The sequence below is a fragment of the Macrobrachium rosenbergii genome, chromosome 4, assembly GCF_040412425.1.
Source record: "Macrobrachium rosenbergii isolate ZJJX-2024 chromosome 4, ASM4041242v1, whole genome shotgun sequence".
NCBI lineage: Eukaryota > Metazoa > Arthropoda > Malacostraca > Decapoda > Palaemonidae > Macrobrachium > Macrobrachium rosenbergii.
In genome coordinates, this window is record NC_089744.1 from 17,053,612 (window position 1) to 17,070,000 (window position 16,389).

The 16,389-nt window shown below is 38.9% G+C and overlaps 1 protein-coding gene across 9 annotated transcripts in view; it reads right to left on the reverse strand.

Annotated features, from left to right (window-relative positions):
- Positions 1-16,389, reverse strand: part of kn (EBF transcription factor knot) — a 226,617-nt gene that overhangs the window by 43,839 nt on the left and 166,389 nt on the right. The gene's annotated exons all lie outside the window — the stretch shown is intronic.

Consider the following 16,389-nt stretch of genomic DNA (forward strand, 5'->3'; position numbering starts at 1 on the left):
GGTGATCACAAAGGAAAACTAGGTAACATTCGCTCAGGCACACACACACACACACACACACACACAAACTCAACTCCAGCATAGGAAACGCCTTCTCTCCTTCGTAGGGGCTCAAGAAATCATAACCTATTCACATTAGAAGTATCAACTTTTTTCACAATACCGTTTTCCCAGTTCTCGTGATTTTGCTTTGAAGAACAGGAGGAAATGCCATATCAGTAAGGAGGATTAATTTTACCCTTTTTCGTGGCCTTGTTGATCTTGGTGCGAAAGTAGGCCACAGTCCTTCTTCGGATTTTTTCATATTTTCATGGTTTACGATGTTATTACAAATTACTCTGAATATGATATAAAAATAGAGTATAAGTGAGAGAGAGAGAGAGAGAGAGAGAGAGAGAGAGAGAGAGAGAGAGAGAGAGAGAGAGAGAGAGATAGCAATCACCAAGCAAAACATTTGGAAAATCTCCCCAGACCGTCGTTAAAGAAAAACAAAACGGATAAATGGTTGGTACATTTACCATAAGTTTTGATTACGTACTAAAAAAAAAAGCTGTGCATAAAATGAAATGTTATTGAGAGAGAGAGAGAGAGAGAGAGAGAGAGAGATTAAATCCATTAATAGAATTTTGCAATCATTCCTTAAACGCCCTTTTGAACAAGACATCGCCCACGGAAAGAGCGGCGGCCCGTTCCGAAAATGCTTTTCCCCAGTTGGAACGACGGAGAATTTCAGAGTGACACAGTAATCAAAATATAACGGTTATTGTAATGACCGAAAGGAAATGATACAACTATAACACCGAAACCGGTCACTGACACGGCTGTAACGACAATTGCCCGGTGAATGCGAGAAGGAACAGTGCATGTCCCTCCTCCGCCAAAGAATGCAAACAAACAGTGAAACAAACAAATGAAAGAATAAAGAATGAGAGCGAAAACTAGATGAACAAGTTAACTGGGGGAACTAGATTATGAGAGAGAAAGAAGAGATAAAGTAATATACTTCAGATTTCTCTCACCGTGTCTCGAGATCGAGAATATCTCATGTTGAGAATCTCTTGAGAAAATTGTAGTTTTGTAAATCAAAATAAAATAAATTCTCACAAAGTTTCGCAGATGCCTGAATCCACACAAACATTCTCTTGCAGCGCTTTGACCAATCAAATATACGTGAGGATAACTAAAACGAAACAGAGAGAGAGAGAGAGAGAGAGAGAGAGAGAGAGAGAGAGAGAGAGAGAGAAAGGGTGCTTAGTTCTAGGCTGCGGGATCTACAATTAGGCTGATATTTACGCACATGAACCCAAGAATGCATAGGCAGGCAGACACACTGGACCACTCATCCAAAACAAACACGTCACAGTTTCGGGAGTATTTCCTGTTCGCTGAGGTTTTATTTATTGGCTTTGAACATAGTCATTGATAAGACACACGGCCAAGATACGCATCAGGGTAAGGAGGGTTGCATTTCTTTCTACCCAACGACCGACAAGGGTGCCAGTTTCAAGCAGTGTCTGTGATAATGATAGGAAGAGTTATGCCCTGCCTTTTTGCATGTTGCCAAAAACGTCACTTATACATACCTCTGGATCGATTGTAAGATTAATGTAAGTTACGTGGAAGTATTGTTGAATTTATCGCATCTTCTGTATTTGAGTGTTGAGAGGCGAAATCATTCGGTTTGTTTTTATACATACACGCACACTCGCACACACACACACACACACACACACACACACACACACACACAAGTACTTGCAAACATGTTCCCAAAATATGTTCAATTTAAAGTTTAAGAACTTCTTAAAATGACCAGGTAATAAAAATCATGTAAAAATCAATGCAGATCATTTGAACGCACTATACAAATACAACGTAAAATTTTAGGTCATATATAATGAAATTTGATTCTTACAACAATCCCATTCGTGCCTCAAAGAAGTAAAAAAAAAAAAAAATGCAAGAAAGTCACTCTCATCCGCTCATAGGAAGTAAATGATCCCGTGAATAATGAAACAAATCACAAAATCATTAACCGAGCCTCCGAACCTTAAAGCGCGCCTCCAAGTGGCTCTCCCAGTCTTCAATTTTATCTTCAAATGGGCCTCAGGACAAGCAGGAGATTGCTAATGGTGAATGTTATTTATCGGAGAGAGTGATCGCAGCCAGCCTTCGTTAGCCATATCACCAATTCCATAGATAACAGCGAGTACCCTTCCAAACAACACATTTGCATAATAGCCACGTCGTAATGAGAGTTGTGCAACTGCCCTATCTCAAAATATTTACTTGAAGGGGACACGACGAGGAAGAAAAGAAACATCATACGTCTGTAAAGCGTCAAAATGGACGGGATTTGAATGTGCAAAGATGTGAACATTTGTTTGGAATATAGCCCAATACTGCATACCAAAACAGCAAGAAATATAAGTTTTATTTAGCTTTTAAAGCCGAAATCCGAGGAATGGTTTTACTGTTTACAACTGCAAGCAACTACTTTTCGCTGATTAGTTCTAAATATCCCCCCAAAAATGTGATATTATTGCTCCGTGAACATGCGTATTACGTCTACAAGCTTTATCAACAAACCAGTGAGATGAGATGAAATGAGATGAATTTATATGTTTGCCATTTTTCCCCTCAAATTATTCTCTGGCATAATTTGCTGCCAACAAATTCGATTCAAAGCCACTGCCTGAAAGCTCGATCACAGCAAATAAAGGTATAAAGGTCATATCATCTGATCTCAAAAACTTCACGCCCTCGGCTAAAATAAAAAAAATCATCGATAGAGAGAGAGAGAGAGAGAGACTGTAACGGCAACTAATTAAAATGTTCAATCCATCACTCAAAGCTTCCAGAGCTGTCAATTCCCACCAACTTGAACATTTGGCTCAGCAGGTTCAAGCCTCTCTCTCTCTCTCTCTCTCTCTCTCTCTCTCTCTCGATATGTTACAGATATCACCATAATACGCTTGATTCTCTCTCTCTCTCTCTCTCTCTCTCTCTCTCTCGATAAGTTACAGATATCACCATAATGCGCTTGATTTTCTCTTCTCTCTCTCTCTCTCTCTCTCTCTCTCTCTCTCGGTATGTTACAGATATCACCATAATACGCTTGATTTTCTCTCTCTCTCGATAAGTAAAGGACATAGCGTCGAAAGGCCTCGCAGCACTCCAGTGTTTCCGTTTCCTTCGTGGATTTTATCTTTATTCTTTATTTATCACCACAATACGCTTGATTTTTTTCTCTCTCTCCCTCTCTCTCGATACGTTATAGGCATCACCACAATACACTTGACTTCAAGGTTTGCCTTCCACTTTTAGAAGGCGTTTAGTTTTTCATTTCAGCACAACGGGTGGAGCCGATGTAAATCTGCAATTTTCTGCTCTTTTCCCCCTTTTTTTCCCTGTTATTTTTTACGATCTCTTCTTTTGACGTGATTGACCCCGTGTCAGTCAGGAAGGACGTATTTTCTAGGTGAAAGCTTCATATGAGTAATTAATACCACTTTCTTTCAATCTTTTGTTTTGTTTTCTAGTGGGGAAAAAAACCCCGCTTGCCATTGAGAGTGATTAAACAGAAAAGGACTTTAATGAAGAAGTCACAATTTTGATGATCATTTCATCATTTTTTTAAAAACACCGAAAGAAACGCTGATATTTTTTTGTTACGATGTTTATATGAAACATCCAGGTCATCAGTCTACGAATCCACATCAAGCTGTTAGTCCAAAACATCTATTAATAGATCTGAGAAGAAAGATCTACAATAGGTTACACGTAACTGCAGGCAAGGATTGTTGGGATTTTTTTTTTTTATCACGTTATGGTTAACCCTGAGCTATAGTCTCAGTGCCATCTTTCTGTTGGTATTGTCGTTGTCATCATCATGAACATCAATATTAACTAGAAAACGAGCCTGTTGGAAAAAAAAGTTAAGTATATTTTAGTTTAACCAGACCACTGAGCTGATTAACAGCTCTCCTAGGGCTGGCCCGAAGGATTAGATTTATTTTTGCTTGGCTAAGAACCAATTGGTTACCTAGCAACGGGACCGAAAGCTTATTGTGGAATCCGAACCACATTATAGCGAGAATGTTTGAACCCGGCGCTGCTGTCTTCCCTACCCTCCCGATCCCCTACCTACCCTTTGCAGGAGGAGGGTGGGGTGTCTCCCCTACCCTTCCGTTCCCCTACCTACCCCGCCCTCACCCGGGGCGGACAAACCGTTATGCAGGGGGTGTGTGGCTGTATCATGTATCCCCTATTGTCACCCAGGGAAGGACAAATAAGATCAGATCCACTCGGATTTTATTGTTATAGATACTCATAGTAACACGAGTCTAGAAATGGAGAAACAATCCACAATTACGTATGGGTACATATATTCAAAAATAAATCTCTACGGAGAGCTTTCGGGAGTCTGTTCGAACAGATTCCCGAAAGCTCTCTGTAGAGATTCATTTTCAAATATATCTACCTAAACATTACTGTGGATTTGTTTCTCCATGAATATTATTATTGTCATACCATCCGTTTTATTATTTATCTCGTCTCTTGTTAAATATAGTACCTTTATTCAGGTGCATACAACACTAATATTTTCGTTACTAATATATTTATGCTGTTGTTTTCTGTCTTTTCCTATACCATTACTTTTTTGCTACCACCAAAATTATCATTATTATATGGCGTCCTTACTCTCTGCCTGACTGTGAATTCTATTCAATAACGTTACCTTAAACAGTCAACAGTTTATGCATCCTATACTTCTATACTTTATACACTGGTAATATTAATGGCAGTAGTGTGGTAATATTAGTATCAGCAATACTATGAGTGTAGGTGTTCAATCCTTGTGTGTGTTTTTTTATTTAATTGTATTTTGCATTCTTTCAAATGTATATTCATGCTGTGTTCTATATGGTCCTTTTCTGAAAAAAAAAAAGTTTGTTGGTGTTAATACTTACTTTTCTACATTAAAGTGATAACGACGAATCAGTAATGAATCAAATAAAACACCAACAAATTTGCAAATCCTGGCTAAGTTTTTAGATGTAGCCCATGTAAGTCAACGGTATATTATGAGGATAATACTACGCATTACTTGGAATAAATAGTGAGAACTGAAAAACGACTCGTTTCATACATTCACAGCACAACGGTGCAAACTGATGGCGGACAATTATCATTTTAAAAGTTCGTCGAAATTTATTACGTCTCCCAGTCAGACAGAAAACGCCGATCCCCGTCTTTATCTGGAGGAAAATACGAAACAAGCAAACGACTCCGTCAGAAGGAGGACGATGTGTCCTCCTCGCGTCCTCAGCGGAAAGCGGCAGTATATTCTCTCAATGATCCCGTTTCCGTATGACGTAATGGCGGCACTTGTTATTGTTGTTTTTAGGGAGCATGTGGCCGCACAAACCCTACTTAGTGGAACACACTGCCCCTTCCATTGAGGTCCCTCTCCCTACTCTCCCTACTAAAGGTCTCATCACTATTACGCCCACCTTAATTGTAGCATTCACTACAACCTCCCAATCAATCACCTCTCTCTCTCTCTCTCTCTCTCTCTCTCTCTCTCTCTCTCTCTCTATATATATATATATATATATATATATATATATATATATATATATATATATATATATATATATATATATGTATATATATATATATATATATATATATATATATATATATATATATATATATATATATATACACCACACTGTGGTATTACAGTAAAAGACATTCATATATATATATATATATATATATATATATATATATATATATATATATATATATATATACTACACTGTGTATTACAGTAAAAGACATTATATATATATATATATATATATATATATATATATATATATATATATATATATATATATATATATATATATATATATAATATATATCGTCATACTTCGGGCATGCGAAAGGACAGAGCATATTCACCAGTGGAATAAATAAACTCATATAATAAAATAAAACTAATCACTGTGATTCCCAATTCATACCATACTTTGCGGTAAGTTTTACAGTAAACTCTTGAAAATAAAAAAAAAAAAAAAAGGAAGAGGGGAAATTAAAAGGTTGGATCTGTGGCTGTTAGATGATGGGTGTGGTAAGGGTCATAAAAAGTCCTGCCATATGGCTTCACCTCTCGACAGATGACCTCCTACGGCGCTCCCGCCACCAACTCCCCCTCCGCACCCCTTCCCCACCCAAAGAACTAGGCTATCACACATGCTATACACGATGATACACTTTTATGATGACGCATTCATACAACCATGCGATTAAGAGGAATACAATCAAACGAGCGATATGAACGGCCGAAAAAGGGAAAGAATAAGAAAAGTTATTCTTAAAAAAAAAAAAAAAGAAATCATCATTTATGGAATAAAACAAATACACATGTTGGGTGGACAACAGGCAGAGAGAGAGAGAGAGAGAGAGAGAGAGAGAGAGAGAGAGAGAGAGAGAGAGAGCGAGCACAGGTGACAGAATTAACAGATGGACACATACGCATCTTCCATCATTTGTTCCGAGTTGCATGTAGCTTTGCCAGAGCTCGGGACCCCTTCCATCTTGCGCCCATTCCTCATCGCTCATAAGTCAGTATCGCCTCCTCAATGGGTCTGATGGTTCAGGGGCTGTACCATGGGATTAACTATTGTCTTGCCCCCATGCCATCCCTCAAGGGCGTTGGGCGACCGCAAAGTTAAAGGGCCCCAGATGGGCGCCAAAGGAAAAGGAGTATGGACTGACAGATGAGAGAGAGAGAGAGAGAGAGAGAGAGAGAGAGAGAGAGAGAGAGAGAGAGAGAGAGACTGTCATTCAAGCAGGTAGAAAACGAGACCATTCGTTTCTCAAATTAGTTTTTCATTAATGAACGCCAAAAGAAAGCAGGAGTAACGTGGCAAATATTTTTTTTAAGAGAGAGAGAGAGAGAGAGAGAGAGAGAGAGAGAGAGAGAGAGAGAGAGAGACTCTCATTCAAGCAGGTAAAAAAAAAAAGAGATAATTCGTTTCTCAAATTCGTTTTTCATTAATGAACGCCAAAAGAAATCAGGAGTAACGTGGCAAATTTTGATTTTAATAATTTTGGTGTAAAAAATTTAAAGGTTGTTATATTTCCGGGCTAAACATACAAATAAAACTTGAAGCAGCTATTATTCAAAGGCAAGACGTAAGAATGAAATTGGAGAAGTTCAATAACATTTCGAGTTTTCTCTAAAATCGTAACAAACATAAATAAAAACTTTCCCATGTAGTAAATAAGTAAATAAATAGATAATAACCTCGAAGAGACTCATAAGCCTAAACAAAGCCCTTCCCAGCCAAAGAAAAGAAAAAATTAATCTCGAAGAGAACTATCAGTAGATGGCAGCGTAATTAACTAACGAAGCAAAACAACATCATTATATGCTAAAACTGACCAGGAACTGATCACTTCTACCAAGAGCTCTCCTTCGAAACATGTGTTGTCGCCGCCAGTGCTTTGCGTGAATGATTTGGCAGTCGCCATATGCTAGCGCGGTCTCACCTGGCCTGCCCTTTGAGTGGCAATGCACCCATATATACATATATATGTATATATATACGAGTATATACACACATACACACACACACAAATTTCTGACTCACATCACGATCGAACCCAGGTCCTTCAATTGAAAGACAAGACCGCTGCCAACCAAGCCATACAAGTCATAAAAGAAGTTGGAACCTACGTACCATTGTGCCTAAGGCTTTACCTGTGCAGGTAGGCTAACTGCCTCGCATGCCAGTGTGTTTTCCCCAACTTCCCGGGGGGAGGGAGGGAAAAGGAGAGATTAATATATAGGAAACGACACACACACACACACACACACACACACACACACACATATATATATATATATATATATATATATATATATATATATATATATATATATATATATATATATATATATATATATAAAGGAAAAAATAGATGCCAAAATAGTGAACACTTATAGGCTAAGGAAACGATAATCTTCTTTGACATGTTAGACAGGAATGTGATAAACACCTTAACTAATTTAATTTCGGTGGGGGAAAAAAGTACCCAATTAGGGGATAGAGCACTTTCTAATTGAAGGATAAACGTCATCTCCAAATACTGCCAAATCCCAATTACTCGTCTGTACGCTGAACAAAGTAAAGACCCTTATCCGTGTAACTACGCTGACTTCAGGAAAATTTTCCTTTAAAAGGTATATGGATTCCTAAACTAGAAAAATCACAGTTGGTACTCTATCACACACACACACACACACACGTTTGTTTTATATACGTACATATATATATATATATATATGTGTGTGTATATATACATACACACATACATACACACACACATATATATATATATATATATATATATACATATATATATACACACACATATATATATATGTATATACATACACACACACACATTCTACCTAGCTTGTGTACACCGTAAGCAAGTGCTTGTTCCATGAAAGTTCATCTCACAAATGGAACGAGGGTTCTCACAATCTTTCCAGGCAAGCTAAGTCTGTTTCTACGGAAGTCCGTCGATTCCCTCCGTTAATCACATTCTGCGAACGAGGCCCTTCACCACCTCACCTACAGGAGGAGAGGACGGCCGCCATACATTTGCCTGTTGGGTGCCCCATTACTTTCATTACCTGTCGTCATCACGGACGTTCGATGGATGGAAATTAAGGTTGATGCCTCGGATGCGATTGAGGTTTACGTGACGAACGCCAATACGTGTCATCAACTTGCACTGACGATGGGAGGGGGGGAGGAGGGAGATGGCCCAGAGGTTGGCCATCCCCCCAGACTACACGGATGGAAATCCTCGTCACTTACCATCGTTATAATGAAGCTGTTCCCACGTATCCGCAAGCATTCGGATGCAATGGCAGTCGCTTCAGACGTCGCGCCAAATGACAGACGGGGAACAACTGGAGGGTTATTTGTCTAAATAAGCCTTAACGAGGGATGGCCCGAGTCTTGATTAGACGTGGACCTCCAGTGCGGACACGAATCGAGGCGCCCTTTTAGTGTAACTTCTTCGGCACGTGCCATTTGATTAAAAAGAAGCTTTTCGATGTTTATCCTCGCAGGCATATAAGCATGCTTATGCTCCTACACAACTATATAACCGTTCCTTACCGCATAACCCAATCCAGCATAAAGCTGAAAAATGCCGTTATTGCTATCCTCATGAACGCAAGCAAACGGTGGGAAAATGGTGTCATTAAACAAATTATATTTTCTGTCACGATCCAGCGACAACAAACACACGCACATACACGCAGAGGTGTCGTGACTGGCACTACTCAGTCAAATGGTATCCATCCTTTTTTTACGAGTGGACGAAACGCCGGGTCGTGACTTCAACAGAAATATATAATAAGTAATATACATTCCCTCCTCCTCCTCCTGAGTAGATTATGAAAGAAGGTGATCGATAGCTTAAATATTTATGTAAATGTCCCTCTTTACTTAAAGCTAATGACAAAGTACACACGCCACGTAAACATGGAAACAAATAAAAAGCGATCGTCCGCAAACACTGTGCTTCATTTTTGTTGACGCTTGATTTGAATTCTTCGTAGTTGGGATGCAGTCATATACTGGACGCATTATTTCTATTATATTTCATTTGCTCCCTTATGCATGAATTGCTCTTACCTTAGCCTGAAATGTCGACGTGATCAGTAATAATGAAAATTCAAGACCAATGCCAAAACAGAACAAGGAAATCCATATTTAGAGGTGTTATTTTCATGGAATATTTGTCCACATAAAAAATAATAGGGAATGAAATTTTTTTTATCCTTATACCCTAATATTTTTTTGTAGCTTTATATTTCACGGATGTATAAGTACGTAGAATTAGCAAAGCTGCAGCAAACCTAAGACTAAAAACAAATAACTTCCGAATTTCGATCATAAACAAAAGGCATTGCATTTACCTTTCACATACCTAGCGGAAGCCTTTAAAGTGTATAATTTCCCTTACGGCGATAAAAGCATTTTCTTTCATTACCCACGCAACATTAAAGGTAAACTAACATATGAGAGTCAATAAAAAGCTACTTGTAGTTCAATAAATGCCTCTGAAGAGTAGCACGTTCTGCGTTACATGTTTCACAACAATGATTATATTAGAGAATAAAAAAAGTAAATGGCGCAAAAACAATTATTTCAAATGGATTCTCCTACTCCTAAATATATACAGAGTACGCTACAAGTATCAGGAAAAAAAGATGCCCATATAACTGAGAAAATAGTGACAAAGATAAAATGACAGAACTCCAACTGGCGTGGCAAGTCAGAAACTTAGTTCTGTCAGACTCAAAACCTTAATGCTTCTTGGAGGTTGAAAATGTCTTTACAGAACGGAGGTAAGTAAGCAATAGCTTGAGTGCAAATTCTTCACAACTCCAGAGAAAGCCAATAGGCATTTGAGCAGTTAAAAAAAGAATAGAACTGTACAGTCATCGTTGTACATTAAGGAAAGACATAAAAATACTTATGATTTCGTACAATCGTCCGGAGTTATCGTTCACTTCCGGTGAACAACGCTCATCGCGTGTCTCCTCGATTCTTCTTTTCTATTTGATACAGCCGCTTACGAGTGCGATGAAAAAAGCCAACGCCCATTATAAAAAAAAAAAAACACAATAAAAACTTTGCCTTCTCGTCCTCGTCCAATTAATTAGGAACAAGCCATTAAGATAACGAATACACCCCATCCCGACCCCATCGCTCCTTCCATAAAATTACTTTTCTTGCGTTCTGGAAGCGCCAGTCGAGAAGACGACCTCACGCTGCTTCGGGGATGTTCTTCGTAGCTAACTACCAATGTGACTTGCTTAGTGCTATTGCAGAATTAAAACATAATTCATGAAGTACACATAGGCCAAAAGTTTTCATTTTAGTTCTCATCCTACAGGCTATTTTCTATTGATGAACGTAGTAATTACGAAGATAACTGCAAATAGCGAACGTTTAAAAAAAGCATTCTCGCAAATTACTTATTACAAGAAAAGTCGGGGTTATTGTCTTAAAATGTTATGATGATATCACAAATATTAAGGCGATTCTTTATCAGAGTGAAAATAGCTGCACTTGTCAATAATTGTTTTCTCATTACAATACTAGATTATATACCATACACGAAACAAATTTCCATTTTTTACTTATTATGCTTCACTGATAACTTACACCTAATTACATCACACGAGCTCATTTTCTGCCATCATTTAGCGTCGCTGTTGTTAAAATTACAAGAAACAGGTGACTTGTGGTCAAACTGAACATTCATGACTTTAATTCTGGTTCTTACAGAGCCACGTAGCTACTCGCTGCAAACTTTTCCAGAAAGATGCTGAAGGACAGGAGTGACTCGGATCTATTCTCACCATACCAGCACGTAAACAGCTCGTAATCTCACAACCTTGCTGTACCTGGACGAAAACAGCATTCACATTGCACCGTTTGGTCTCCGGCAATACGGGAGCAGTACAGTCCCGTCTTCGCATGGAATCGAACAGAATGCAGAATTTAGGCCAAAGGCCAAGAGCTAGGAACTGTGAGGTCATTCAGCGCTGGAACGAAAATTGACAGTAAAAAGGTTTGGAAGGTTTAACAGGAGGAAAATCTCGCAGTTGCAGTATGAATCGATTGTTAGGAGAGGGTGGAAAGTAAAATGGAAGAAAGAGAATATGAACGGAGGTACAGTTAAAGGAATGAAAAGAGCTGCAGCTAGGGGCCGAAGGGATGCTGCAAAGGACCTTAAGTAATGCACTACCCTCCTACTGAACCGTCTTCGTACAGGAAAGGTCGTACTACTTAGAATAGGCTTAAGAATTTTATTGTACGGCACTTCGTTGCAATCGCGCTTCTTCCTTCTGGGAAAGCAGCAGAGCAACCGCCACTCCCCCCCCCAAAAAAAAAAAAAAAAAAATAACAAAGGCGACCTCGGGTGCATAAAGTGTTAAAAGGAAAATAGTAGGAGACCATTTTCCAATCTACAGAGAAAAGCTTTATGAATTTTAACAGTATTCCAGAATCAACCAACCTCAAAAAGTCGACAAATTTATATATATATATATATATATATATATATATATATATATATATATATATATATATATATATAAGTTCCTTCCTTTGATTTTATAAAATTTAATCATTACCCTGATTTCGCAAAATTTTATCAAACTATGCCGAACTGACTCAAAATGAAAACATAAGTTTAGTTACCTGATTAGCGTAAATTATTTCTTATTTCAGCCCATATTATCTCCTTTCAAACTATGCCATACGGACTAAGAATAAAATATATCAATAACCTTCTCCTTAGCAATGTTGTTATAATCTCCCACGGCTCTGAATAAGGGTAATCAGTTTTCCTTCGCCCTTACCGACACCCAACCACCTGAAGGTGCAATCTCAAATATTATTGTCCACTGAGGCAGCTAAACATCTGCTGGTGTCGGTGAGTGGCTTTGATGGTCTCTCATTCACTCTATCCAACACACACACAAGCTCACGGCCGGACTGGACAAGACCGTAGCTGCTAAATAATCTCACACAGGAACCAGACCAATAGTCCATGGACTTGTCTTGCCTGTCCGTCATAATGTGAGTGCACCAATGACACACCACTTAATATTATTTCGTTGACCCGGTGATGGTCGATTACTTGATGGTGAGTTGCTTCAGTCTGATCATTCTAAAACTCTCAGGCCAATTCTTACTCAACATTGTTTAAGCCTCAGGGACCTAACCATGTTGAAGCGACAGACAAGTCATCTTATACTTGCTTTGCCCTGCTATGAATTTACATTATGGCGTTTATCAAGACCCATTTCCTGAACCCTTAGTTCTAATTCAAAATTATTCATATTCATCTCACTTTTTTCTCGGATTCTGTTTCCTCACACACACAAACACACACACACACACACACACACACACACACACACACACACACACATATATATATATATATATATATATATATATATATATATATATATATATATATATATATAGATCCAGATATGTATATATAAAGATAAAATCCATGAAGGAAACGGAAACACTGGAGTGCTGCGAGGCCTTTCGACACTTACGTCCTTTACTTAGCATTTTATATATTCATCACGTTCCATATTTTCGTGATTCAGTTATACAGATATGTATATATATAGATATATACTGTATGTATACCTGTTTTTCAAGTAAAATGTATGTACTTTATGTGCATATAAAGTATGTACAAAATACAATTCTTATACATACATTAAGTATAATATGCAAGAAAAAGAAAAAACCCATAGCTCAAACGTTTATGCCACATTCCTCTTTCCTGCTGTTCGTCAAAATATGAAATATCCCAAAAACATAATCTGCGAATATAAAAGAAAATCTTAATGGCGCTGACCTCCCCTCGTAACTCTAATTACACACTGATGGATAGTCACCATTTCTCAGAAATCTCGTTTAAATGCTTCAAGACACTAAGTCATAACATTTATTATAAACATTAACACGCAGTCACTCTAAATATGGAATTTCTTACCATCAGGCGATGGAAGACTTCGTACGCCCTTTCTCTCTTCATCACTGAGAGAGAGAGAGAGAGAGAGAGAGAGAGAGAGAGAGATTCTCTTGGTCTTTCCATATTTCCTCTCCAATACACTCCTGCTAGTATAGTAGTAGTATTCCTTCTCTCCCCCTCAATTCTCTCTGTGTCTCTCTCTCCCCTCTCGTTTCATGTAATCCTTCGCCAGTCATTGCGCCTTTAAGTGGCCCCTACTCTTATATTACAGCGATACACTCGACCTCAGTGAAGAGATTCCAAGTGATTTGTAAAGTAAGTGGTTATCGCTGAGGTGGAGCATGATGACTGAAATAATTCTTCTCGGATCAAGACGCAAGCACACGCACAGGAAATGAGAGAGAGAGAGAGAGAGAGAGAGAGACAGAGAGAAAGAGAGAGAGAGAGAGAGAGAGAGAAGGTTGCTCCAGCAGTGCACAAATGAGCATGCAAGAAGTATATGAGAGGGAGGTAATGCCCTAGCGTAGAAATGCTTAATAAATATCGGGGGAATATAGCGTCGCATGAAGCCACGAGTGAGACGTACGGAGGAAACATATGTCAGCTGCATATGTTTCTAAGGGGGAACTCTGCACATGCACGTCGAGTCGAACACCGTCCATGGAGCCAATTCACCCCGTGTCTTCATCACGCAGGCGAAAGAAAGGCGTCGGAGTGTTCCACAAACTGCGTCCAACAGCTCTGATTGCGAGAGACAACCGGAGGCAAATATGACGAGAGGACGAGAGGACAAGGAGCAAAATAATAGTCTAATACTGGCGTTCGAAAGCACGCAACTGACCGTCGTGAAATATTGACGCGATGTAACAGTGTGGGAGAACAGTGACTTAACAAGCAACCAGAAGGCAGAGGCAGCAGCCTTGAATCCAGCTGCATTCCATTTTCATACTTGATCACAAAGAGGATCTCTCGCCTGAACGTTGGCCTGACGTACTGGAATATACTTTCGAAATCAACGGGTGAGTTAATCGATCATAATGTCTATGGTGAGCGTATGCGAATATTTCATACCAGTTAACCGACCTTCGTGGAAACTTGGACGTTTTGACTTCTGCTTGCAATTGCGACGAAAGACATGGTGTCAGTTTGATTGTGATTATTTCTTTCAAACAACTGCATGACATTGCAAATTTAAAATGAGTCCATCTCTCGGAATAGGCGAAGCGAATCTGGTGGATATATTTTATAGAATTCCGTCTTCACTTTCTGTTGAGTGACGGTTTATGTTCACTTCAACTGATATTTACAAAATCATATTCCACAAAACGAGACTTATCTAATACTTTAGGTTTCAGATATTAATTCTTCCATAATCAATAATTACGTTATTTATCAGTTTAAACGTCGGTATTCTTTTAAAACAATGTACATAAAAATAGCAAGATCGCGACGGCACTGTTTCGCTTTTTAGGTTCGGAGAATTCCGTTCCCGAGAATGATAAAGTCAGCAGCTGACGTTCATCTGAGGGAGGCGAATCATTTCTAAAAATGTTTCTCTTAAAAGTAGAGATAGTCTTGATGGCCATTCATTTGCCTTCTCAATATCATCTCTAGTTATTACCGAGGGAAGCCACAGTGCAGAGGAAAAGCCATTCGTGGCTATTGTTATCCGATTTCGAGCCGATTCCTACCCGATTTTGAGCCGATTTAAAAGGCGCGTCCCTTCCGCCGTTATGGGTGTCCCTGGAGTTATAAATGGCCGGAGGTGCCAGTTTTTATTTTGGGTTATTTAATTTCGGTGGTCCATGGAGAGAAAAATTGGCGTCCTGGTGTTGCGCGTCCATGGCAATTAACTACATAGCTAAATGAAATCATAACCAGAATTAATGTAAATTGTCCCAGACCAACAGAAATATTGTCATTCACGCAGGCAATTAGTGCGAGTGTCCAAATGTCATGTAATTGAGTTTATTTACAAGCCCATTGTGGTGGTAACAAGTTGAGCGCAGGATTACAAACTCCACAGCCCAAGGAGAGCAGATTTACGGATGCCTTTATCCACCTAAGAAAATTATGTGCAGAGAGCAGAAAGGAGATAATTTTAAAAAGCACATTTTCTGAAAATATCATAAAAGAATTTGACACCGTAATAACTTAATCAACATAATGCCCCTTGAAACAAAGAGGAGGGAGTCCACTCATGGAGAGCTGGAGGCGTTGCCAACACTGCCCTCTGTTGGCGCGCAGATGACCCGTCGGGGCAAACGAACGAATTCAAAATAAATCACATTCCCCGAAATGCTATCTAGCAAGAGCCTAATGTCTGATACCCGACTGCTGGGGGACCTTGTTGCAATAGCCCCCCCGTCTCATTAGTTAACAAAACACTCCCAACGAAACAGATTTTCACTGGCGAATGAGGGAGAATGGGGGATTGGGGCTTGGTACGTGTCGGATAGTTGAATGCTATTCGTATTCAAATATTAATGGGGATTATATTTATGGTGTGTTTTACCAGGAAGTGGACTACGCGGGGCAATGCCATTTGAAGTAAAATACACGGAAACAAAAACAATTGTATTTGGATGCAGCCAATAAAAGGGATAACAGCCTACTCCTTTTGTCAAAATAAAAAGAAATCGGACTATAAATTACTGCGACAGGGAACAGCGACACTGGAATACGATATAACCACTGTCTCATAAAGTTAACAAATAACTCTGGCTATCAGTAAGCATTTATTAAGGCTTCAAAAGAGTCCAGTTTTTG